This window comes from Triturus cristatus, chromosome 2_1 (assembly GCF_964204655.1).
Source record: "Triturus cristatus chromosome 2_1, aTriCri1.1, whole genome shotgun sequence".
Classification (NCBI taxonomy): domain Eukaryota; kingdom Metazoa; phylum Chordata; class Amphibia; order Caudata; family Salamandridae; genus Triturus; species Triturus cristatus.
The window spans coordinates 1032620305-1032645704 of NC_140581.1; the positions used below are offsets into that span (position 1 = coordinate 1032620305).

The 25400-nt window shown below is 41.8% G+C and overlaps 1 pseudogene; it reads right to left on the reverse strand.

Moving 5' to 3' along the window:
* Positions 1 to 25400, reverse strand: part of LOC146866276 (alcohol dehydrogenase class-3-like) — a 177471-nt pseudogene that overhangs the window by 85950 nt on the left and 66121 nt on the right.

Sequence of the window (25400 nt, forward strand, 5' to 3'; positions counted from 1 at the left end):
ACAGATGCAGGCGCGGCACGGCTCCCGTGCTGCTGTCCCCAAGAACTGTGTTATTGCTGGACTGTCTCTCCAGTCTCCGGAGACGAGAACCCGCCTGCCTGCTCTCCGTTGAAAAAACAGAACAGATATAAAGTGAAACTAATCAAATAAAAGTACACAGCACAACGGCTTGGCCGTAACAAGACTACGAGCAACAGAGGGTTTTTTTTTGACACCCCAGGGACGTCACTTCCGGAATGCCTGTGCACTATTTTAAAACTAGCATTTGCAATGCAATACGATTCGCATTTACGTGAGTCGTATTGCATCAAAAGTGAGAGTGCAGGTGTGAAAAAAGGCCAGAACGGAAGTGGGGGGGGGGGGCTGGTGAAAAACCACGGACTGCGTGAGGGGGCACAGAAAAAAAATATGTTCAGTAAAGGGGCCAACAGCCTCGGATGTGCACAAATTACACTATAGACGTTAGGAGGGACTAACAAGGGAAAAACCAATCAGAAGGCACCATTTAGGATGCAAGCCAAATAAAAAGATGGGCGGAGAGTGGGTAGAGCTTACGCGAAGCTTCCCTGCTAAAGTATATACCATACCCCTCGCAAAGCAAGCAGCGCATGCGCTGCAACGCTAGGCGAGACCTGAAAAACTGAGTGCTCTGAATCGGGCAGACAGATTTTGGGAATTGAGAGGAAAAAAAAATAATGAAGCTAGAAATTCACTCCGATTCCAGCCCTCCTTGTTTCAAGTGAGTTCTGAATCAAATATTATGTGCATCTATGGCTTTAAGTGGGCCGGTCTCACCAGTGCTGAGCACCAGCAGTTTTTTAAAAGGGGCCTCGAAACGAGTCTCTATTGGGTTCTGTTTTGTGCTGCAGCACAGGCGGTGCGTGTTTTTTTCGGACTGCAATTACAGCAGGCACATCGATTTGCGCATGTTCACACTGGTCACTTCTCACTACTGGAGAAGTTACGGCATGACGTCATGCCAGGTGAGTGTTGCAGGGGAAGGGAAATCCTTTAAAGCAACGGTTCCCAAACTTTTGACTCCTGAGGACCCCCATTGAGTCACCACTGGAAGCCGGGGACCACCAAGCAATTTGTAGGATTTAAATTTCAAACATTAAAACAGTAAATCAAAAAAAATAAACAAACGTGTGCACATAAAACAAATACTCAAATTACTAAGGATTTTAGGGGCATATTTACAAGTCCCTATCGCCATGGGAACTTCACTTTTTGCGATGTTTGTGACAATAGGGGCTTTGCCTTATTTACAAGGCATCGTTAAGCCACTTATTGTGGCTTAACGCTGCCTTGTAAATAAGGCCCCCTTTCACGCAATGCTTAGCGTGAAAAAGATGGGCAGTGGGAGTTGCAGTGGGCGTTTCACTCCAACACCCATTGATTTTGACGCTGCCCTCCATTTACAAGGTCAGCTTAAATAGGAGACAGCACCAAAATGAAGACCATGAAAAACCTGGTCTTAAATTGGCGAAATGAGGAGAAATGCCTTATTTCTCCTAGTTTTTGCTTTTTCCAACGGAAAAAGCAAAACACCTTTGATTGTTTATGTTCAGGATGGTGACCCTTCCTGCACATAAACAATCTTTAATAAAAATGACGTTTTGTAACTGCATTAGGCAAAATTGTTCATGTGCAGAAAGTGCGAACATAGCAGCATTAGGATAATGATAGACTGGAAATAAACATATGTTGCTAACTTTTACCATGCAGTTTGCAAGCAGCTCTTTGGCAGTTTATAGGACACTGTTCTAGATTACGATTGTCCCTTATGAATTGCAAAGTGAAAAAAGAATCTCTGTGACAAAATCAATAGCCCACTGACATATGCACATAAAATACTGTTTTTTAAAATGCATTGTACACATTCTTTGCAGTAGGCATATTAACCCTCTGTGTCATATTAGATAAGTCAAAGCTGCCACTAGACAACACTCATCTCTCTCCAGTAGGTACATTAATCACTGGCATTTTCTTGACACTTTTACAGTTGCTCAAAAACTGCTAATTTTACAAGGAACTTTGCAGTGCTGTTAAAACTGCTGCCTGCGGACCCCCTGGGAATGTGCCACGGACCCCTGAGGGTCCTCGGACCCCAGTTTGTGAAACACTGCTTTAAAGAGTCATTTTCTCTCTGGGTTTCCCTTCTCTTTGTGAAACGCAGGAGCAGCAACATGGTCGTGGTGTCACCAGGGCTTTAAGTGGAAGCTTTTTCAAAATTATATGCAACAAGCCATAGTTGCTGCTTATTTATCTTATGCAACTAATAACCATTGACAGCCAATAGTCCCAACTTGTTGTAGGTATGATGTTACTGTATCACATCTGTGGGGACAGTTTATAGTTAAAACCTCTGAGTAGGACAAAGAGGTTGGGCGTTTTTATGATAGCGCTTTGATTAAATTCGTTCTTTGTGTTAATGAAACGTGTAATCTTAAGGCTGATCAATTTAAAGTGATGAAATGTGATTTGCATATGCATTTAACTGCTGATGTATGATGATTTGATGATTTTGTCGCTGCTTTCAATATCAATTAAAAAAAACATTTTTTTAAACTCAAACCACTTGGTGACACTGCAAGAGACCTTCACACTCATGCTTCCACACTGGCAAAAACTGGGGACTCTTTCTGCCAAGGAACATTACCAGACTGCTTCAAAACTGAACACCACACCCCTCTATCAAAAAAAAACCCTCTGCAGACACCAAAGAACTCAACAACTACCGCCAGATCTCCAACCTGCATTTCCTCTTGAAAATCATTGAAAGATGTATAGCGGAGAAAGGCACCAAACACAAAAACAACCTCCAAGACTAATTCCAATCTGGTTTCAATCAGGACTTCAGCACAGAAACCACTCTATTAAAGGTGGTCGACGGCACTCTTTGAATTGTAGATACAGACAACCTTTGCCTTCTGATCCTTTTCGACCCATCATCTGCCTTTGACACTGTCAACCACCATCACTCAACTAGACACTCAAAAATCGAATAGGCATTGATGGTATGGGCCTGAAATGGTTCGCTTCATTTCTCATGGGCTGATCACAGCGAGTAGAAACTGATGGGGGGGGGGGGGTCAATGAGTCTGTCCTTTCTTCAACCCTTTTCACCCTAAACATGGCACCACTCTGAGTCCTCCTTAAGTAGTCAGGGATCTTCCATCACCAATGCGTAGACGACAACTGCATCTAGAGGTCATCTCATAAAAAGATATCTCACAGCTTGCTCCCAGCCTAAATTCCGTTCACAACTGGATGACCTCTCATAACCTAAGGCTAAACCCTTTTAAAACTAAATTGTCCCATCTCCGCCTCGAATTCAACACCTCTGCTGCAATCCTGAATGGACACATACAACATCTTCAACAGTAAACCGACCATTGTGGACAGTGCCAATTTTCTGGGGGTGATCCTAGGCAAGACTCAAACTACATTCTCAAATAAGCACCAAGGAAAAAAACGCTTGTGTTGTATTCTCTCCCATTTATTTCCCTGCCTGCTCTTTTCCATTGGACCCTTCCGCCTCCCCCCTCCTTTCATTGTTCTGGACCTTTCCTTAAAATGTGGTCAGAGTTCTAATGTGCACTCCCGGAGCCCAACTGAGATTTCTGGGTTATGGATGTCGACGAAGGAACTTAAGCTTAATAAAGCTTTGAACCTTACTTTGTGCAGGTTTCTTCATTACACTGGTAACAATTTTAGTTGTGAGGAGGACATCGTATCAGCATTCCCTCTAGTGTTACCCAGTGGAGCAGTGCTCAATATTTTAAGTCTTTAGGAAAAGATGATGCGCAGATATTGACAAGAATTCAGACAACAGTCGAACCACATTGTGCCAGCTACCGTCGAATTGAAGTATCTTGGCAGTGGAACAGAATTATTAAAAAATCATCTTCATGCAATTTGCCTTGTGCGTTCGTCTCTGGGAGCTGTCTGACCTGGAAACTGAAACATGATTACCGGTCTTATCTTCGTTGGAGTGAAACCCAGTACGAGGAGGAATTTGCTCAATTTGTGGAAGAACTTCAAGGCGGTGGCGTAGCTACCTACAAATCATATCTGGTGGGTGTGCAACCCCGCCTGGGCGGAGTTCACTTCAAGACGTTCCGCACTTGCACCGCGAGGAGATTTCCTCAAGTGAGGCACTGAGAATATGTTTCGAGTGAGTGTGCGATCCCGCCTGGGTGAAGTTCATCGAAGGTAGCGCCGCACTTGCTACTTGAGAAGATTTCCTAACGGACGGACTGTGGAGTCACTAGCCTCTGCATGTTCACTATGAGACTGCAGCTTGCGGGATCATTCTCTTCAATTCTGAGATGAGATTGCCAACACTCCTGACGAGAGCGTGCCTACATCGACGTTCTGTGTGAGGTGTTTATCAGCAATAAAGTCTTTGACAAGACTTTCTTCTTATAGTTGATTTCTTTTTTCAATGTGTTAGCCTTTCCAATAGGCTAGCGTGCACTCCTGACTGGCTACTTGAATACTATTGGTTTACAGAGCAGGAGTATGTACTATATACTGGTGAAGAGAATTTCATGAGGTGAGCTTGTTAGTCCAGCAGCTTACAGCATCTCTCGTGTTTTGTTTAAGAACTCAGACTGTGACGAACTTCCCATAGAAGTATATCATTTAGCAGAAGGAACGTAGGGCAACCAATTGAATTGTGGAACTCACCTAAATTGCATCTACAATTTAAGCATTTTTAAATTACTTCCTCTTATTTCTTCACAGGAAAATACATTTTACTTTGGGAGAAGATAGATATTGATGTACTCAATTATATCTAGTTATTAACTTTCTTTTTTTCACATGATTATTCTTCTACTGTTTTTGTGCCTTTCAAATCACCTATACTTTTCATTAAGCTATATTACTGTAAGTAACCAGATATTATAATGGCAGCAGCTAGTATGAACCAACCCCCACCCTTCCTTTCAGTTGCTGGAGAACCAATTGTGGCTTGGAAAAACTGGATGAAAGGGTTTGAAATATATTTGATTGGTATTGGTGCCAGTGGGAGGGAGTGAGGGAGGAAGGGAGGGAGGGAGGGAGGGAGGAAGGAAGGAGAAAAGAGAGATTGATTTAAGCTAGTACCATTAAAAAATTTGAATTACAATTTGCTGATAAAATTAATGTTGTCTTAAAACGACAAATGTTTCAGAAGCAGCCATGGGAAGAATGAAAAAGTGGGAAATTACAGAGCCGTTTTAAGAGGTTTAGCAAATACTTGTGAATTTAACGAGTTGACAGATTCCCTCATTCATGACCAGTTAGTAGAATGCACTAATAAGAAAATAGAAGAAAGGTTATTAGTGGGTACTCCTGATCTAAAGAATGCTATTGATATCGCAAAAAGTATAGCACACTGTAGAATGTATTTGGGAAATTAATGTTACTACTGACCAAGAGGTGAATGAAATATGCGGAAAAATTAAAAATGTATGTGCCATTAAGAGTCAAAAGAATAATTATATGTTTGAAGAGCCTAACAAAGAAATGTTTAATTCAGAACACAGACTTAATTAAGTGCTTTATGTGTGGAAGAACAGGGCATCTAACTAATAATGTAAATTGTTTAGCAAGAACAGCCACGTGCAGGAAATGTAACCGTAAAGGACACTTTGCGCGTGTATGCAAAGACATGTCAGGCAGAACCGTTAATGCCATTGAAACCTGTGAAGATGACAGAGGTAAATACGTCCTCCAAGTAGATGTGGAAGGAAATAGAGAAGTACACATGGTTAATCTACCTACGTGTGAGATTGGATTGGATGGACAAAGGGTGTAGGTTTTTGCAGATTCATGTTCTCCTTTTACTTTCATCAATAGTAAAATGCACCATGCTAAATTTGGTAATGAAGCGTCTTCTTATATAACCACATGTGATTCCGGTAGGGTACAACAAAGACCCAATACCACTGGAAGGTGTAGCCATTATGAAGATCACATTTAAGGATACATGCATAGTTGGAAAAGAGTATATAACAAGACAAGGATCTAATCTTCTGGGATGGGCACGTCAAAAAGATTTGGGAATGTACTAGACCCTACAACAGAAGTCCCTGTCATGCTTGTTGAAATATCCGCATGTGGTATTGGGTTGCTTGAGTTCCCTGAAGTATTCACAGATAAGCTTGGGAGTTTGAGAGATCCAACATGGAATAAAATAATAAAATTAAAAAACTGTGCCAAACCTGTTGTACATAAATGCAGAAACATCCCATTAATGAGGGAACCCCTTACACAAGAACTGGATAAGCCGATCAGTCAAGGAGTAATTGAGCCCATCAAATGTGCTGAGTAGGTAGCACCCATAGTTATGTCCAAATGCAATACAAACGCCATCAGATTATTGATTGACCTGAGAGAAATAAATAATATTTGGGTTGACAGGTATCTCTTGCCTAACATTATTGAAAATGTTGAGTTAAGTTGGTAAAGCTGATTTTTTTCTCAGTAATTGATTTATCAGAGCATTAACATCATTCATTACACCGTTCGGCGCATTTAGATTTTGCAGGATGCCGTTCGGTTTAGCCTCCTCTGCCGCGGTTTTCCAATGAGCTATGCAAAAGATTCTGGATGGGGTAGATCACGTACTGTGCTTCAAGGAGAATTTGTTAGTTTTTGGAAAACATGAAGATGAGCACAAGACCTTCCGAATAGTTCTATCGAAGTTAAAAGAGGCTGGACTAAAGTTGAAGAGAGAAGTGTCAAATGGGGGTCGTTTCTGTCACTTATTTAGGACATGTTGTATCTAGAGAAGGTATTAAGCCAAAGGTTGACCTGGTAGAAGCGATCAAATCAGCCGCGGAACCTAAAACCAAGGAAGTAGTAACGTCTTTCCTTGGTTTATCAAAATATTATTCAAAGTTCGTAAAAAACTTTGTTGACATTACTCATTCTTTGCGGAATTTGTTAAAAAAGGGTGAAAAATTTGTTTGGAGTGAATAATTTATTGAAGCATTTCATAAATTGAAGTGCCTTATTGTGAATGTTCCTTTTTTAGGACAATTTGACACCAGCAAACACACTATACTTACCACCGATGTCAGAACTAAAGGCATAGGGGCGACCCTTAGCCAAGTTGTAGATGGTGAAGAAAGCACTGTAGCGTTAGCGTAAAGAGCATTGACTGATGCTGAATCCCGATACTCTGTAGTATAAAGAGAAGCTCTAGCCTGCTATTGGGCAGTGAAGCACTTCCGTGTGTAGACCACAAGCCTTTGGTTAGTGCATTTTCAGTGAAAAATATTGAAAGAACCACACCTAGAATCTCCAGGTAGTTCCTTGGTTTAGAAGGATTCAACTTCAAGATTGCGTACATACCAGGACCAAGAAATCAGGCATAAGATTCTTTGTCTCGACTTCCCTAACCAAATAATGAGTCGGAAAAAAAGGTTTTTGAAGAATTTGTGGTGGCAGCAATTACGGGGGGGATAAATAAACAAGAATGGGAAGACAGTATGAAAAGCGATCTTGTGATTCAAAATGTGAAAGAACATTTTGAAGGGATGACCTAAAAAGTGTTCTGATCTTAAGAATGATGAGAAAGGATTTTGGGAGATGAGAAACTAATTGTATATTTGTGACCAAAATTTGTATAGGGGAAACAAATTAGTACCTCCTGAAAGTTTGCGTGAAAAAAATAAAATCATAATCTTGGCACATGAAGGCCATTTAGGTTGCTGTTTGACCAAGAACAAGACCAACCTTCATTGTCGGTGGCCAGGCATAGACTCCATAATTGAGATGAGCATTAGACAATGTATCAGCTGTACATACAGCGATAAGAGCAAACAAGCGGTCAAAAGTTACATTTCTGCTGTTGATGTACCCCCTGTTCCTTGGAACAAGTTGGATCTGGACATTATTGGTCCCATAAATGCTAAGGGACTAGGAGGAAGGTTCATATTTACACTAGTAGATTATCATTCTCAATGGGTGGTCATCATAGTTGCGGACAACATCATTACCAATACTGTTATAACATTTGTACAAGAAGTGTTTTGCATTGAAGGTGTACCTCAAACTCTGGTAACGTAAAATGGTGCCCAATTTACTTCATCACGAATGAATGAATTTTTACATACATTTTCAGAAACTCACTTGCAAACCACACTATTGTTCAAGAGCAAATGGATTAGTTGAAAGAATCAACCGGTTGATCAAACATTGCATTCAACTCAACGTAGGCAGAGGACTGAACATGAAGAAAACAGATTAAATGATTTGTTCTCATCTCGTTACCCCTCACTCCATCACTGGTGTCCCTTAAAAGGTAGGGAACCAGGCACTAAACTAAGTCCCTTGTGGCTGGTTGGTAACAATAAGGAGGTAGATCGTGACAAAATAATGGAAAGAATTCAGGATCATCAAATGAAGTAGTGAGACACATACTTATTCTTATACTTCGTAGCATAGGCGTACTCGCCGTCGCTACTACATCGCCCATAGTTCCATGGGGCAACTTGCTGGTATGACGAGCAGTGTGCGGCCATTTATACCTAAATCAAATGAAGTACGTAAACAAGTACAACAGTAGAGTGCAAATAAAGATCAAAATTTGGAAGGAAGGAAGATGTTGTAAGAGTAAAATTGCCTAGATCTGTATACTCCGGTTCCTCTAAGTTTTCAGAGAGAAGGAAAGTATGTAAGGCTTTCAAAAACGTACTTCTAGAGGATGCCCAAATGTGGAGTCCTGACAGGATTGTCAAAGATAACAGTGAGGACTTCTCTAATACTTGCATAGAATACAGAGCACTAATAACCAATAAACCTGGCTCACAACAGGAAAAAGTTTCTAAGGAACCATCATAAGGAACTTTTGTGGCACAAGGATTACAAAATGTACTAACCTGTTCTCCTTATTTATCTTTTCTCTTCCTCCACAGCTATGCCATTATGTATCCCTCATCATTTCAGTGCTTGGTTATTGTATTTCCTAGGGGAGGGGATATGTTGTATTCTCCCCATGTATTTCCCTGCCTTCTCTTTTCCATTGGACCCTTCCGCCTCCCCCATTCTTTCATCTTTATGACCCTTTCCTTAGAATGTTGTCAGGGTTCTAATGTGCACTCCTGGAGCCCAACTGTGATTTCTGGGTTATGGATGTCGACGAAAGAACTTAAGCTGAATAAAAATTTGAACCCTACTTTGTGCATGTTTCTTCATTACAGCTTGCTACCAAGTACATCGTCTGTGGGGAATCCACTGTTTCATCCCAGAACTAGATCTTAAATCTCTTGCTCATACGCTGGTGCTCTCCAGAATAGACTATTAGAGATGGTAGAGCCTTCTCTTACTTCACAGCAAAGACATGAAACGAGCTCTGTCAGCATCAGACGCTCCCCCACCCTTCACACCTTCAGGAAGTGCCTCAAGACCCAGCTCTTCACCTGATCCGGAGCTCCATGCCCCCCTCCCCCAGCGCCTTGAGACCATCACAGGTGAGTAGCACGTTTTACAAACCGCTGATTAATTGATTTTAACTTTCTTCTGGCCGGTATCCCCAAAACCCATAACCACCCTCCACAAAATAATTCTGCACTCCCCAAAAATGACCATATTATCGCCATGCTGACCACCCTCTGAGGGTTCCCAATTGAACCAAGAGCTGCCTGCATCATCCATAAAGCCCCGCACAGATCAACTCCCCTTTACTTAGCGGAAAAACTCAAGCTATCAGGTGGCTCCAGACCGCAACAGAAAGCTGAAGCAATGTATCTTGAACCCCTGTCTTTTAAAAGGAAACGTCTGACGGCACAATCCTCCTCGGGAAGAGCAGCATGAATCTGGAATACACTACTTGCAAATCCGCGCACCTCTACCATGCGGCAAGTAAGCGCAGTGAGGCGAGGGGGGGGGGGGGGGGGGGGAGTAGACAGATGACGAGGTAAACTGATATTTAAAAAAACAAAACCCACTTACCTTTCGTTTTTTGAAAATGTAAGTTTACCTCGTTATCTTCTGTCGACCAGTCTCCCCGCTCTTACCTGCACGGGCCGCGCCCAACCACTACTTCAATGACGCCTTCCAAAAAGGACTTGAAAGCCCTTCTTTTCCAATGGCACTTTAGCTAAAACAATGTAATCAACTTTTGGCACAGACCCCTATACTACCTGAACCCTTTCTGCGGGTACATACTACCTAATCATTTTCACAGCCATACGTACCTTCGTACACTCTGCATATATTACTTAAAACTTTAAGGGTTTTGTACATTCTGTTTTTATGTAATGATGTACTTTCTTATATTACCAATCCTTAGTAATTATTTATAGTTGCATCGTCGATGTTAAACCATCAATAACTTACATGTAACGAAATATTTGCCCCGAAAAGCGCTCCGGCACCTTTGGGTAATGTCCGTGCTAAATATGCATATGCAAATAAATAAACCTATATCGGAGCAAAGTTGCTCAGAAAGTCTATTGCACCTCAAGCCCATGCAATACTTTTAGCTAAAAATATGTGGCGTGAATGTGTGTGCAGCGGAAAGTTTGGGTGGAGTTATACCTCTTAGTCGCAAATTACTCAATTAACAGATTATGGTTAATTACTTACTGAGCCGGAAAAAAAGTCCAGCTGGGCACACTAGGGACCTGCTGCGCAATACGCCGAATCTCAACCCCCTGCAATGGTTGTGGAAAACAAACCGTAATTTGAACATTTAACGGACCCCGTTTCAGCGGGGCACAGGTCAATGGGTACCACAAACAGACCCCCGCCCCTAGCCTCAGTAAAGTGGTACTTAAAACGTCGCGGTCACCTAGCCTCGTGTATAATTGTAACACATGCCTGCCTCGCATACTCCCCGCCGCGCCTCCCTTGCCTAGCCCTCCGCCCCCTTCCGTGCACTCGGCTCTTACTTTGCCCGCGGTGTCATTACTGCCTTTCGCTTGGTGACTGCGAGGAACTAAATGAGCCGTGGGGCCGGAGATAGACTTGAACTTTGAAGAAGGTAGGGTGCGCGCGCAGCTTTCGACATCCGCGCTTCCTATTGGCCGAAAGGAACACGCTACAGAACCTTCCCCCAGACTATGGTCTCTCCGCCTTGCGCAGTATATGTTCGTTTTAAACAGGGTTATGATGTCTTTCGCTCGGGCCCCGCTGCCAATTGATAATCCCATGTGTCTATCTCAGATATACCAGTCGTCTTCTGAAACGTTAGGAAGTTTTTCTTGTGGGTTTGAAACAGACATGCATTTCAGAATATTCTATGAGCCTATGTTGCTTAGCGGGTTGTTTAATGTTTTTGAATTTTAACCATAGGGCGCCATCTATTGACAGACATTGGGCTAACAAATGACTTCGATGGCAATTTTAGTGACGAGTGAAATCAGTCTGTAGTAGTGGGATTATATGTATATACTAAGGTTAGAAAATGTAGAGTGTAGAACTGTATAATGCAGTATTAGAATGTGTATTTATGCCTTGTCATGGAATGTCGCAGCATTGCGAAGTTTGACCTGCAGCTGGTAACATACTTGTCAGGGCACAAGTCCTAACAAGCATTTGCAATGCAATCTATCTCGCATTTGGGGAGAGTTAGAGCCAATGCTTTAAGTGGGCCAAGCCTGCCTACTAGCATAGTGTGTAAGTAGGATGGGGGTAGATTTATATAAACAACTCGTGTGGGGGCACAGTTCTGGCCTACGAGCCCAGTATCCAGCTAGCTACAGCCACCTCCAAGGGCTTCTTGTGCTCCAGCGCCAGCCGCGGCCCGTGGAGGGAGTTCCGTGGGGCGGTAAGGCGGGGCGGGGGAGGGGCAGGGTGGGGGGTTCTAAAAACCGGAATATGGATAATTGCAGGTAAGTAAACATTTAAATAAATAAAACAAATTTCGTAGCGCACGCTGCATCGCAAAATATTCCGCTTTTTAGAACCCCCCACCCTGCCCCTCCCCCGCCCCGCCTTACCGCCCCACGGAACTCCCTCCACGGGCCGCGGCTGTCCAGCGCGGAGTGCAAAAAGCGCGGAGTGCAAAATCCCTCTTTACCGTCGCGGACCAAATGATCTCACATACACACACTATCCATACATTCGCTGGTGGGGCCCATAACACCAACATTCACTCACCATCAGTCCGTGTGGGAGGCGATTATCCTTCCAAGCGCTGGAAATGGGAGAGGGGAAAATTACCACAATCCACCCTAATGAGCAACAAATCTACACAACCTTCTGATACTCATTAGGCCCTAAACTCCACTTATAGTATTCCTCTCATAAACGGGACGGATCAGTTAGTTGTAGGTTTAAGTGAATTTCTAATTCTCTAATTAACCTTTTCATTAACACATTTCAATGAATAAACAACCCAACTCATTTCTGTAGATGTTCAAAACCAAATTTATATTAATATTGCAAATTAAATCATTCATTTGATCAAGTTGCCATTCATATTTACCTATTCTGGCTAAAGTCGTCCTCTATGTCAAATCTGGCAGTCTCGCAAATCTATGCACATCAATTTTAGTAGGTTCAGTTCATCAGGAGTTTGGGCATTAATTCAGTCCGTCAAAGATTCAGGCTAACAGCTGTCCTGCAGTGTCACCGTCTTCTCCGTCAGCATAACGTCAGGAAATCGAGAAAGGCCAGAAACGAACCCACACCCACCTCTCTATTCTACCATAATTTATAGTAAAATCAATATCAAATGTATCAAAGTTTTAGACATCCAAGTTCGCTGATTGGACAATCAGGGATCATCCTTTTAAGTTCTCACAAAAGTGTCTTTTGGGTGTATGACCCTTGTCAGTTCCGGTTCACACAACAGTCTTTGTTCTGAATATTTGGACGACGTCCCAGGCTGTCCTTGGAAGGTACATGTTCATCTGGGGTCAGGTCCAGGCCACTGTGTATCTGTTGTCAGCGCAGGCACACTTCACCCAAGCCTTGTTCAGCATTGGCAGTCGGGTTAGGCACCAAAAGCAGCCATCTTTCGATAGGCCAAAATGGTCAACTTAAGCAAAGAAACACAAAAACGTAATTAATACATAAAAATTACTAATCAAATGTTATTCCCTCACTAATACCCATATGTGTATGTATTTATCTAGCAAAAAGCAACACTCAGTGTGGTTTATACTTACTAAATAAAGCACGCATCACAATTACATCACAAAAGCGACATGTATTATGCAATATTCTAATTGTCTATGATTAGTATGCGTACGAAATTTAGTTCACATATTAATTAAGCGATGCAGATGCAAATCCCACGTGTAATTTGTATATTAATAAGGTTGGTAAATAATTTCCACATCAGTCCAATCCATTAGTTCGATTATAATTAATTCATTAATCAAATTAATAAAACAACATGCAAAATGGGGTGGGTATACACATTTTTGCATAACCCGCTCCAGCAATCCCCCCTTTGGTGATTTTATCACCACATCACCCAAAATTTTGTTCTGTTTTACGGAATCTTTAAAATGTTTTCTTGCTCTTAATCATAATTCAGTTTCACCTACGTCTTCTCTTTTTACTGATTCGTACATACTTTCCTTCCACTCTTCCAATTCTATTTTCTCAATTTCTCTTTCTTGTTTCTTATCTTTTCTTTTTTAATTTTCACTTTTTATTCTTTTCTTATTTTTCTTATTTCTACAGCACATACAACATAATCTTATCACTAAAATTATGCAGATTACACATGTTAATGGAAACAATATTTTACCTATAAAAGTACTACCTATTTTTACTAAGAAATTCATAATAGCAGCTATTTTCTTTCCAATTCTTTCCCAAACACCTTCAACCTCCAGTGGTGCAAGTTCATCAAGCAATTCAGTAATATTCTTAATATAAGTTTTCAAATCTTTGCTTTCGTCAGGAATGTAAGTACAACAATGTTGAACTTTCAACATTCCACAGACTCCACCCTTTTTTGTCAATAAAATATCAAGGGCAAGTCGATTTAGCATTACCATAGAACGCATGGCAACCATTTCGGTGTTAACCAATAAAAATCCTCTAGCGGTGCTTGTTGACAAGCGATCCACTACTGTTGACAATTTTCTAATTTTGTTTGCATTCAGAGTTATTCCCACTGCTGGTATCAATGCCTGAAAAATGTCACCTACAATTTCTGCCCAAGATTCTCTCTTAGTCCTGCCTAAATGATTACTTAAGCTATGTACACCATCTTCTCCTCTATCCATATGAAAGATTTTCGGAAAGACCATGCCTACGTAACATGTGCCATACCAATGGTCTGGCAAACGATAATATGCCCTGTTCCCACAAATAAAATATAATCCAGGAAAGACTGGATCTCTTCCACCTTTAAATCCCCATCCACCCATGATTCGATATGTATCATGACACTCGCTATTACCTAGAAAATAATTATCATACACAGTTTGATTCCTTCGAATGCAAAATTTCCCTTTCTGAGGCCAATCTAAAGTTATGGTTGGACTAGCTTCTCCTTTCAAATGTTTTTCTTTCTCTATATCCCAGATTGTTTTCTCCACTTTCACTTCTGCTGCTTTTCTTTGCATTTTCAATCTTCTTTCCTCAACCATGTCTAGGAATGTCTTTTCCTCCTTCTTCAAACTGCATGTTAGATTGTTTCTAAAAATATACTCTAATGTTAGTTCCTTAGTTTCTAAGAAAAATTCACCTAATACCCTAGCAGGTTTTACTTTGTTTAACTCGACCTTCAGGTATTTCATTTTCACTCTCTTCAGACTCTGTCTCAACTTGCTTTGTCTTTTCAGCGACTTCTTCTTCCACCACTTGTTTTGTTTTTCCTACTTCTGTCCCTCCTCGGATCTCCAACACACAATCTTCCTGCTGGCTACTTGTCCCTTCACCTAACTGGATGTTGCAGTTCCCTACACCTCCTCGGGGGTCTTCCGCAGAAATCTGTCCCTCTCTCACTGTACCTGTCCCTTGTTCACTTAAATTTGTTACTTCAGGTGGAATTTCTCCCAGTCTCTCATCTGGTACTTCCTTTTCACGAATTTCTCTTGTGGTGTCTTCAGTACTCTTCCCTCTTTTCTTTCTGTGTTCTTTCTTAGAACCCTGCGCTTCTTGCTCGTTTCCAGAATCGCTGGATTCAGAAATCTGTAATCTTCTTCTCAGAGAACTACTTCTGGGGACTAAAGCTGAACTTGGTTCTGTTTCCCCCCTTTCAGAGTTTCCTCGTGTCTTTGACCCTTCGCCATCTGACTCAGTACTTGATTCTGATTCATCAAAGTATTCTTTTCCTGTGCTGTCCACTGGATTTGGAATTCTCAACGTATGACTGGCATGGATCCAGTTCTTCAGTCCAGCACACTTCACAGCTGTGGTTGTGGTCAGAATGACATGTCGTGGTTTTCCCCACCTTGGAACCAGACAATTTCTTCTTCTGTGGACCTTTATCCTTACCCAATCACCTGGGCTCAGATCATGGGCTTGCTTCTTTTCAAGTGTGGTGGCATCTGGTCCAACCAGATGAAACACAGAATGAACTGCGTCAGCCAGACCTTTACAGTATTCCAACACCATGTCATCAGTTTTTGTCATCAGATTGTTGACTGGTATAAACACATGTCTCATAGCACGTCCCATGATTATTTCATGAGGACTCAATCCTGTAGTTCGGTCTGGAATTGACCTTATTGTCATGAGTACTAGAGGCAAGACATCAGGCCATTTCATACCTGTAGCCAAACACATTTTCCCTATTCTATTTTTGATAGTACCATTCATCTGTTCAACCACACCAGAAGCCTCTGGTCGGTAGGCACAATGTAGTTTTTGTTGTACATTCAATGCTTCACAAATGAATCCTACAACCTCATTATGGAAATGTCCTCCTCGGTCTGACTCAATCGTCACTGGGAACCCGAACCTAGGGATGAACTCTCTCAGCAGTAGCTTAGCTATGGTCAACCCATCATTTCTTCTTGTTTGGAATGCTTCCACCCACCTGGAGAATAGGCAGACCACAACCAAAACATACCCCAGTCTGTTACAGGGAGGCATCTCAATGAAATCTACTTGCATTCTGGTAAAAGGCCCTCCTTCCCGACCTATTGTTACCAGACTCACTACTGTCTTCCTTCCAGGATTGTATTGCTGACATATTAAGCATCTCTGACAAAGACTTTCTGCTACAAGTCTGAATTTTGCATTGTACCAGGTCTGCTTAAATGACCTGATCATGGCATCTCTCCCAATATGTCCCTGGCCATGATACATCCGTGCCATGGTAGACATCATGCTATCAGGCATAACTGGTCTTCCATCTCGATAGACCCACACATGATCCTTTTCCCTTGGGGCACATCCTGCTTTTACCCACTGTCCCATTTCCTCATCTCCTGCCTCATCCTGCAATTGTCTTACCTCGTCCCAAGTTCCCACAATGTTAGTGAACATCAATGAGCAAGAAGACATTTCTTTTTCCTTAGCCCGATTGACCGAATTCTGATTTTGTGCACAATACTGTGCCATGTCATTGGCGTACCTGTTCCCGGTGGCAATATAATCACCACCATGACTATGTGCAGCACATTTTACAACAGCCAATTGTTTAGGCAGCTGTATCGCCTCAAGCAACTTTCCAACCCCCTCTGCATTCTTAATGGGAGTTTCACTCGAGGTCAGGAAACCTCTTTGTAGCCATAGTTGGCCGAAGTCGTGGACGACTCCAAAGCCATACTGGCTGTCAGTTATCACAGTCACTCTCACACTCTTTCCAATCTTGCATGCTCTAGTCAAAGCCACAAGTTCTGCTACCTGGGCTGATTTCACTCCTTTCAAATATGATGCTTCTATTACTGCTGCGACTGTGCATATTGCATACGCTGTACTCAGCACTCCTTCATCTGTTCTCAAACATGACCCATCAACGAACATCACAAAATCACTTTCTGGCAAAGGTACATCTTTTATGTCTGGTCGTGGTTTGGTACAAAAATCAAGTACATCCAGACAATCATGATCCACTTCATCTCTTACATCCACAATCTCAGCATCAGGCAACAAAGTTGCACGATTCACATTCACACATCTTGCAAGACTCACATTAGTTGCACCCAATATGACCTTTTCATACTTAGTCAGCCGACTGTGTGTCATATATTGAGTAAGACTCCTTGTCAACAGAATTGCTACATCATGGGGTACAAACACTTTCAATGGATATCCCATCACAATTCCTTCACTCTGCTCCAAACTTTGACATGTTGCAGCCACCGCTTTCAAACATCCAGGTAAACCTACAGCTACTGGATCTAGAATTGATGAATAATATGAAATTGGTCTTCTCATATTTCCATGTTTCTGGGTCAACACAGAAAGTGCACATCCATTCCTCTCACTCCAATACAACTCAAATTCTTTTTCATAGTCAGGCATACCTTATGCAGGTGCTTCACACAAACCATCTCTCAATTCTCTAAATGCTGCTAATTCTTCTTTGTTTAATTCAAGGGGATCTTTTACATCACTTCTCGCTAATCGCACCAAAGGCTTTGCGATCAAGGAAAAGTTACCTATCCACTGACGACAGTACCCAACTATTCCCAAAATCATTCTCACTTCTCTTTGAGTCATGGACGCTCTCATTCCTTTTATTATTCTAACTCTGTCTATTGTTATTTTCCTTAATCCTTTCTCAATGTTGTGTCCCAAATACTGTACTTCCGTCTTGCAAAACTGTAATTTTGCTGGTGACACTTTAAGTCCTCCATCTGCCAAATGATTCAGCAAGGCTATTGTATCTACCTCACAGGCTTCACGTGTTTTTGATGCTACCAAAAGGTCGTCAATATATTGGACCAAAACAGAACTTTCAGGCATTTCTAGATTCTCCAAAGACTTCTTTAATAACTGATTGAATATTGAGGGGCTTTCTGTATACCCCTGTGGGATTCGGCACCATGTCAAAATACGCTCACCAAAACGAAATGCAAAAATGTGCTGACTTTCATGGTGCAATGGGATGGAAAAGAAAGCATGACACAGATCAATTACTTTGTACCATTCTGCATCATGGGGAATCTGATATACAATCACTGATGGATTTGGTACAATGGGACAACATGATACCACAATTTTATTCACCTTTCTCAGATCTTGCACTATCCTGAATTTCCCATTAGGCTTTTTCAGTCCCATTATCGGTGAATTACATGGACTACTCATTATTTCTATCAAAATTCCTTGCCTGATCATTTTCTCTATCACAGGAGTTACACCTTCATTTATTTCAGGTGTCAATCTGTACTGTGGAACATTTGGATATGTTACTCCTTTTTTTATAGTTATTTTAACTGGATCTACATTTCTCATTAGTCCTACATCTTCTCCAGTGAAATCCCAAACCTCTGCCTTTACAGATTTTCTCAGTTCTTTTGGTAATTCATCAGGGTTGAATACAGCATATGTTTCAGTAACTTCACTTTCTCTGTTAGCTAGGGTCATCTTATACAATACATCATCATCTGGTGTTTCAAAAGCTATTCCATCCGGAGTACAAAATATAGTGCTATTCATTATGCACAACATGTCCCAGGCTAATAAATTCACAGGACTGGAGTCACACACCACAAAGCAGTGCATTTCTGAAAATTTCCCTATGCTGACTTTCACTGGTTCTGTAAGATATGTCTTAATTTGTCTGTTGGACACCCCAACTACTTGGATCGTTTCATCCGAGAGAAGAAGACTCTTAACATCAGCTGATCTAACAGTTGATCGAGTAGCACCAGTATCCACTAGGAAAGTAATATTTTCATCATTAAACCTCCCATCTACAAAAGGTCCTGTCTGGTCTACTTCTAGAGTTGCGCCAAGTACGCACTCTTCTTCCTCCCTTCGGCACCATCAATAGCTCTCTTCTGCATCACTCTCATCGCGTTGCAGCCAATACTGCGAGACAGCGCTAGCGCGTGGCAGCTTATTTACCTGTTCTTCATTGTAGAATCTCGATTCAATACTATACTTCTGTGTGTTTCTGCTCTGTGGAAAAGGCGGTTTTGGCACCTGATTCTGTGGGGGAACAACTTGCTGCTGTTGCTGCAGTTGACCACTCACCTCATGCTGCACCTGTGGGTTCAATGATGGATTTTCATTGTTAGTACTCGGGGGAAACTTACACTTGAATTTCCAATGCCCTATCCTGCCGCAATTATGACACGGGAACTTCTTTTTAGCTTCTTCAATATTCCCTTTGTACTTCCCATTACTAAATTTTGGCTTTGTCCCTACTTGTTCCACCAATTGTGCTTCCTGTCTCTCCGCTACCTTTACCTGTGCCCACATTGCCTTCTCCTTTAACTTCTGCTGTTTTGCTTCAATTTCATCACTGAAGTATTTAGCATGTCTTAATACTTCATCTATTTTCTTGTTTTGCCAATCTACTGTATGCTGTTTAATCATCTCACCAATTTTTGGTCGTAAACCATATACAAATCTGTATACAAAATGGCTCAAATCCTTTTCACTCAGATTCTCATCTCCACTAAACTGCTTAAAAGCTTGTATTAGCCTCTCGTAGTATGCATGCACTGATTCTTTACTTTCCTGGTGTGTTCGATCAATTTTTACCCAGTCTGTCTCTTTAGGGGGCACTTTATTTTTCAGAAATACCATAACCTGCTCATATTTCTTCATTACCTCGGGGTCTGGTTCTCCTGTTTTAGGATCCCTAGGATATTCCTTGGTTGGCAAATTTATCATTAGCTTACACTCTGACCATAGATCTGCTGGTACAATTATGTCAAATAGACTATTCAAATCAATCCATAGTACTTTAGACAATTTCACAAATCTGTCTACCTGCCTGTACCACTCAACAGGCTTTTCACGTAGTCGAGGGAAGTCATTCGTAAAAGACAAAATATCCTGTCTCGTCCATGGTACATGTACATATCCTCCTCCTGGAATCTCTCTCATAGGGCATTCTGTCACTACCTTCTCCTTTTCTCTTACAGGAAAAGCTGAAAATGTCTTATCTGAGGCATCATCTCGTTTTCTATACCACCTGCTTCTCCATTTATCCATGTCTCCCCATTTTCTCAGCACAATGATTATCTCCTTAATTTGACCTATTCGCCCTGTGGTGTTCATATTCTCAATGTCCTTTTCAGTAAATTCTACTCTATATGGTTTCTGTAAGGGTTTTACCTTTTCAATATCAATACCCATTTCACTTGCCACTTCTTCTAACCTTTCATGCACATTTTTCGCTCTCCAGGTCACACTTTTGCACAAAAATAATAGTTCTTCATCCTGATAGGTTTTCAATTTTTCTGTCGGGATAGTCCCTACGATCAATTCTTCCAATACCATTCGTAACTTGGCCACATCAATTGATTGGGATTCCTTGTCTTTCCTCTGCAAGCTTCTTAACCATTCACTTAACTCGTCTGTTGATGGTCCTACTGGTTTTTCTGTACTTCCGTGTCCAAAATCTTTTTGTGTTTCTGACACTGTTTCTATCATTGTCATACGTCTCTCTGCACAATTTTGATCTACAAATGGAATGGATTATTTGTAAAATTTGGTTCCATTACACTCATAGTCTGCCTCCATGGATTCTCATTCTGACTCACTTTTGGTTGTTCTACGGGTTTATTACTTCTGTAAGGGACTGTCAAACAATGCTCACTGTCCTTCTGTTTGTCAAAAATAGGCATTACTGGACCTATTGTTACTGGAACAGTTACCGCTTCTAGATTCTTAGTCAATTCTCTTATTTTCTCAGTTAATTTCAGGGTGGTTTTCGCTAATTCTGCAGAATTTTCTCCATCTGTTCTTTCTTCCAACCTCTTTTCTACTTCCCTGGTACCACTGTCTTTACTCAAACTTAGGGATTCTGGTTCCGATTTTATAATTTTGCATTGTTTCGCTCATTGGGGCACTTGGAGTTAACATTTCTGGTTCTGGTCGATACGGTGGTGGATTTTTATAGAACATATCATCAAGAACATCATCCTCAGACTCATTCGCTCCATACCCTCTCAACTCCAAATTATGCCTCTTTTCTGCACACTTTCGACCTTCATTCTCTCCTACAGTTTTTACAGGGAACACACCCTCAGTCATACTCGCATCTCGCCATCTTTTCATTCGATCGCTATGTGTTTCGTGTCCATATGGTCTTCCAAACCAGTACCTATATCCTCTACCACTTCTTCGTCTTTCTCGTTCATGCATTTCGTCTTCCCATTCCGTCAAAGCCTCAAACTGTGTCGGTCTAGGTCTTGGTTCCAAATTCATCATCCTTTCCCTCAAATTTCTTAAAACCGCCAAATTAAATGAACCATGCTCTGGAAAAGCTAATACTCCGTCGTCCTTGGTGTATCTCACCCAGTTATCTAACCAAATACAAGTATGATACCCATATTTCGCAATCATAAAGGATGCAGGGGTTTTCGGTGGAGGAAGTAACTGTCCTTCCCTAGTCTTAACTGGTTTGACCTTCTTAAACCACTTCTTAATTCTCTCTAACCAGGTCTTCTTTTCTTTCTCTGGTGGGTCGTAATACATGTTCTTGTCTTTCGCGCAACACTAGTCCCTCTTGACAACTGTACCGCTAATCTATCCAATCACAGCGCGGCTTCACACTAACGCACCAATTCAGAGCGTCCACGTCACTGTCACAGCCCTCAAATCCTAGCGCAATTTACACTAACGCACCAATAAGGAGCGTCTACATCACCCTGTTTCCTCAATCCTAGCGCGGCGTACACTGACACACCAATCTGGGGCGTTTCACAGTTCTGACCGACTGTCCAATCCCAGCGCGGTCGTTTTGACGTCAGCAGCTGCTGCGGCAGCTCCTGCTCCTGCTCCTGCTTCTGTCTACCCCTCCTTTACAAATCCGCTCAATAATTTTTTGTTTCAATTTCTACACTTCTGTTAGTAACAACATAGAAACATCTCCATTGTCCGCTTCGCTAACCAAAGAACAGCAAAAAGACCTTTCTCACGAGAATTCCGTCCTTCCCGAGAGCAGCGCTTACCTCTCCCCTACAACGGAATCATTACTTCCTTTGATAAAGTAGCACATCCCTCTACTTCACCCTACGAACCCGCACCCACCTCTCTATTCTACCATAATTTATAGTAAAATCAATATCAAATGTATCAAAGTTTTAGACATCCGAGTTCGCTGATTGGACAATCAGGGATCATCCTTTTAAGTTCTCACGAAAGTGTCTTTTGGGTGTATGACCCTTGTCAGTTCCGGTTCACACAACAGTCTTTGTTCGGAATATTTGGACGACGTCCCAGGCTGTCCTTGGAAGGTACATGTTCATCTGGGGTCAGGTCCAGGCCACTGTGTATCTGTTGTCAGCGCAGGCACACTTCACCCAAGCCTTGTTCAGCATTGGCAGTCGGGTTAGGCACCAAAAGCAGCCATCTTTCGATAGGCCAAAATGGTCAACTTAAGCAAAGAAACACAAAAACGTAATTAATACATAAAAATTACTAATCAAATGTTATTCCCTCGCTAATACCCATATGTGTATGTATTTATCTAGCAAAAAGCAACACTCAGTGCGGTTTATACTTACTAAATAAAGCACGAATCACAATTGCATCACAAAAGCGACATATATCATGCAATATTCTAATTGTCTATGATTAGTATGCGTACGAAATTTAGTTCACGTATTAATTAAGCCATGTAGATGCAAATCCCACATGTAATTTGTATATTAATAAGGTTGGTAAATAATTTCCACATCACTCCAATCCATTAGTTCGATTATAATTAATTAATCAAATTAATAAAACAACATGCAAAATGGGGTGGGTATACACATTTTTGCATAACCCGCTCCAGCACTTGCAGCACTTATGCACTTACCACCCTCTAAAGCAGAGTATTTTCACTCAGAGGACTGACAATACAAAACTCACTCTCATCTGTGTCCCTAGCCCCATTCAGCTGACCTTCATATAGAACCAGGATGTTCTGGTACAGCCGGGGCCTTGCATGTGTTACCAAAATGGATGGATTTAGGCGCTCCAGTGAATGTGACTCGCCTCGTGCACGATGATCACTTTAAGTACCTAGCCCGAAGTTTTGACATTTCTTCATGCTTACAGTATATGTGTAATTTATGCTGAAATACTTATTCTTTTTAATATGCCTGCTTTCATGATTTTAATGTCTAAAATCGAATAAAGCTCGTTTTGATTTGATCTTCATGTTTACAGTGTAGGAGAGTTCCCTGAAGCCGCCATAATATGTCATATTAGCACTATGTTGTAGGATGTTATATTAGCACTACACACTACCCCAAAGCAAATCAATAGACGTACTACAAAATAGTACAATATTGTGTGCCATATCAGCATCATAGCCACAGAAAAAATGGAGGGCGATGTAACAAATGCCACCTTTACAATAGGAATGCAGCAATACTGTATAGAGTGCCAAATCTGTAGGAACGCTCATAATAGTTTACCAAATTCAACGCATTAGTCAGATAATAGCTCAATATATGACGCGATGAATCAACAAACAGCGATATAATACTGCAAATTCTCATTACAATAATGAATACTGCTGTAGAATGCACTAAATCCTCGCCACTACCATGAAAATGCTTAAGTACAAAATACCACATTCACATTAAACACACAAAATACTGCAGTATATTGTGCCACAACTAAATTGTTTCAAAGTGGAAAATGCACTGAAATGTAACAGACTACAGCCCTACCACAGTAACACGGCACTGTAGTATACAAAATACATAATTGTACCGCACTAAAGAGTGGCAACGTTTTGTGACATGAATGCTGCACAATTGTATATCACATCCGTAGGATGAATACAGGAACACTGCCTAATTTTGTGATGAAGCGCTTCCGTGTTCTAACAATGGCTTTGTGACCAGAATGCTCCCTCTGTAATCACAGATGTGGGGACATGAATTATTTAGTAGGTACGTGATGGACCGGAAGGCAGAACGAGGAAAGAGACACAAAAAGAAAAAAAGAAAGAGAGAGAGGAAAGAAATAAAGAGAGAATAAAAAAAGAGAAAGTAAGAAAGAGAGTTAAGAGGGGTAGCTCCCAGCTAGTCAGATGACAGATCCTCGGTCCATTCATCCCATTTTCCATACACACTGGCCCCTGATACACTGCCCGCGCACTAGAGCACACACTGCCTTCCCCTATTCTCTGAGCCCTGGATCGCCTACCCGGAGTGCAGGGTGGAGGGTGGACGGGCTCCAGATTCCAATCCCACTGCGTCAGGCCTGGCCGCTGGGGCTGGTCGGAGGTCTTCATTATCACCAGGCTGCCTCCTCCAATGCGTGAGCCCCTACTTGTCGGACACCCTGACATCATCGGACCCCCAGACTGAGGGGGCGATGCAAACTGCCCGCGGGCACACTAATACTATGAAACCTTTCAGTCCCGACCGTCCAAGTCATTATTTGCCTTGCAAAGGGGAAACAGCAGTGAGGATGCAATGTTTGCTCTAACAAAGAAATGAAACCAGTGTCTCTAACGTAGGTCCCGAAGGCATCTACGGTTCCAGTGTTACAGTGCCCCAATTTTAGAGAAGTACGAAAACAGGCATCGAAAAGTTGAAAGCAACAACTGTTCTGTCGAGAGACCTCTCCAGAGGTACACTGAAGTTGATCCACATTTCATTTCTTAATACCTATGTGCTATGACTGACTTATGTCCCTCATTGCGTTGATTTGAAAAGAAAGTGAGATATATCAATTTCTGGATGATTGCGGAAGGGCTTTAACACTTCGTGAGGACACAGAAAGACATCCCCCACACATGCGTAAGAGAGACATTTGTATTGCGCATGTGATTAGGACAGGTCAGGCAAAATATGGTGCAAATTCACCTACCAATCGCACGACAAACAAGCATTGAAAATGCAATAGGGCTCGTATTTACGCGAGACCTATTGCATTTCCAATGGAAGTTCGGGCATTAAAGAAGGCACGAGCGGGACGGGGTGGGGGGGGGGTTGTGGTCCAAGTAGTTACGGACTGCGGGATGGAACGGGGAGAGGCAGGGGAACAAAACGGTTCTTAAAGTAAAGGGGCTGATAGCCTCGGAAGAATAAAAATGACGACATGGCCGTCAGGAGGCGGGACTAACAAACCAAAAACCAATCACAGGGCTCGAAAAATCCAAAATATTGTACTAGTCCTGCAGGACTAGTACCTTGAAAAATCTCCTCGACCTAACTGCAACCTACTTGACCTCCGTCTCTGAAAGCGGAGTAAATGTGACAAGATAACAAGATTTAAAGGCATCTTTATTGCTCATTACCTTTGTGAGCAATAAAAATGCCTTTAAATCTTGTTATCTTGTCACATTTACTCCGTTTTCACAGACAGAGGCCAAAAGGTAGTTTGTCTTCCTACTCGCCAGAAAGGGCGAG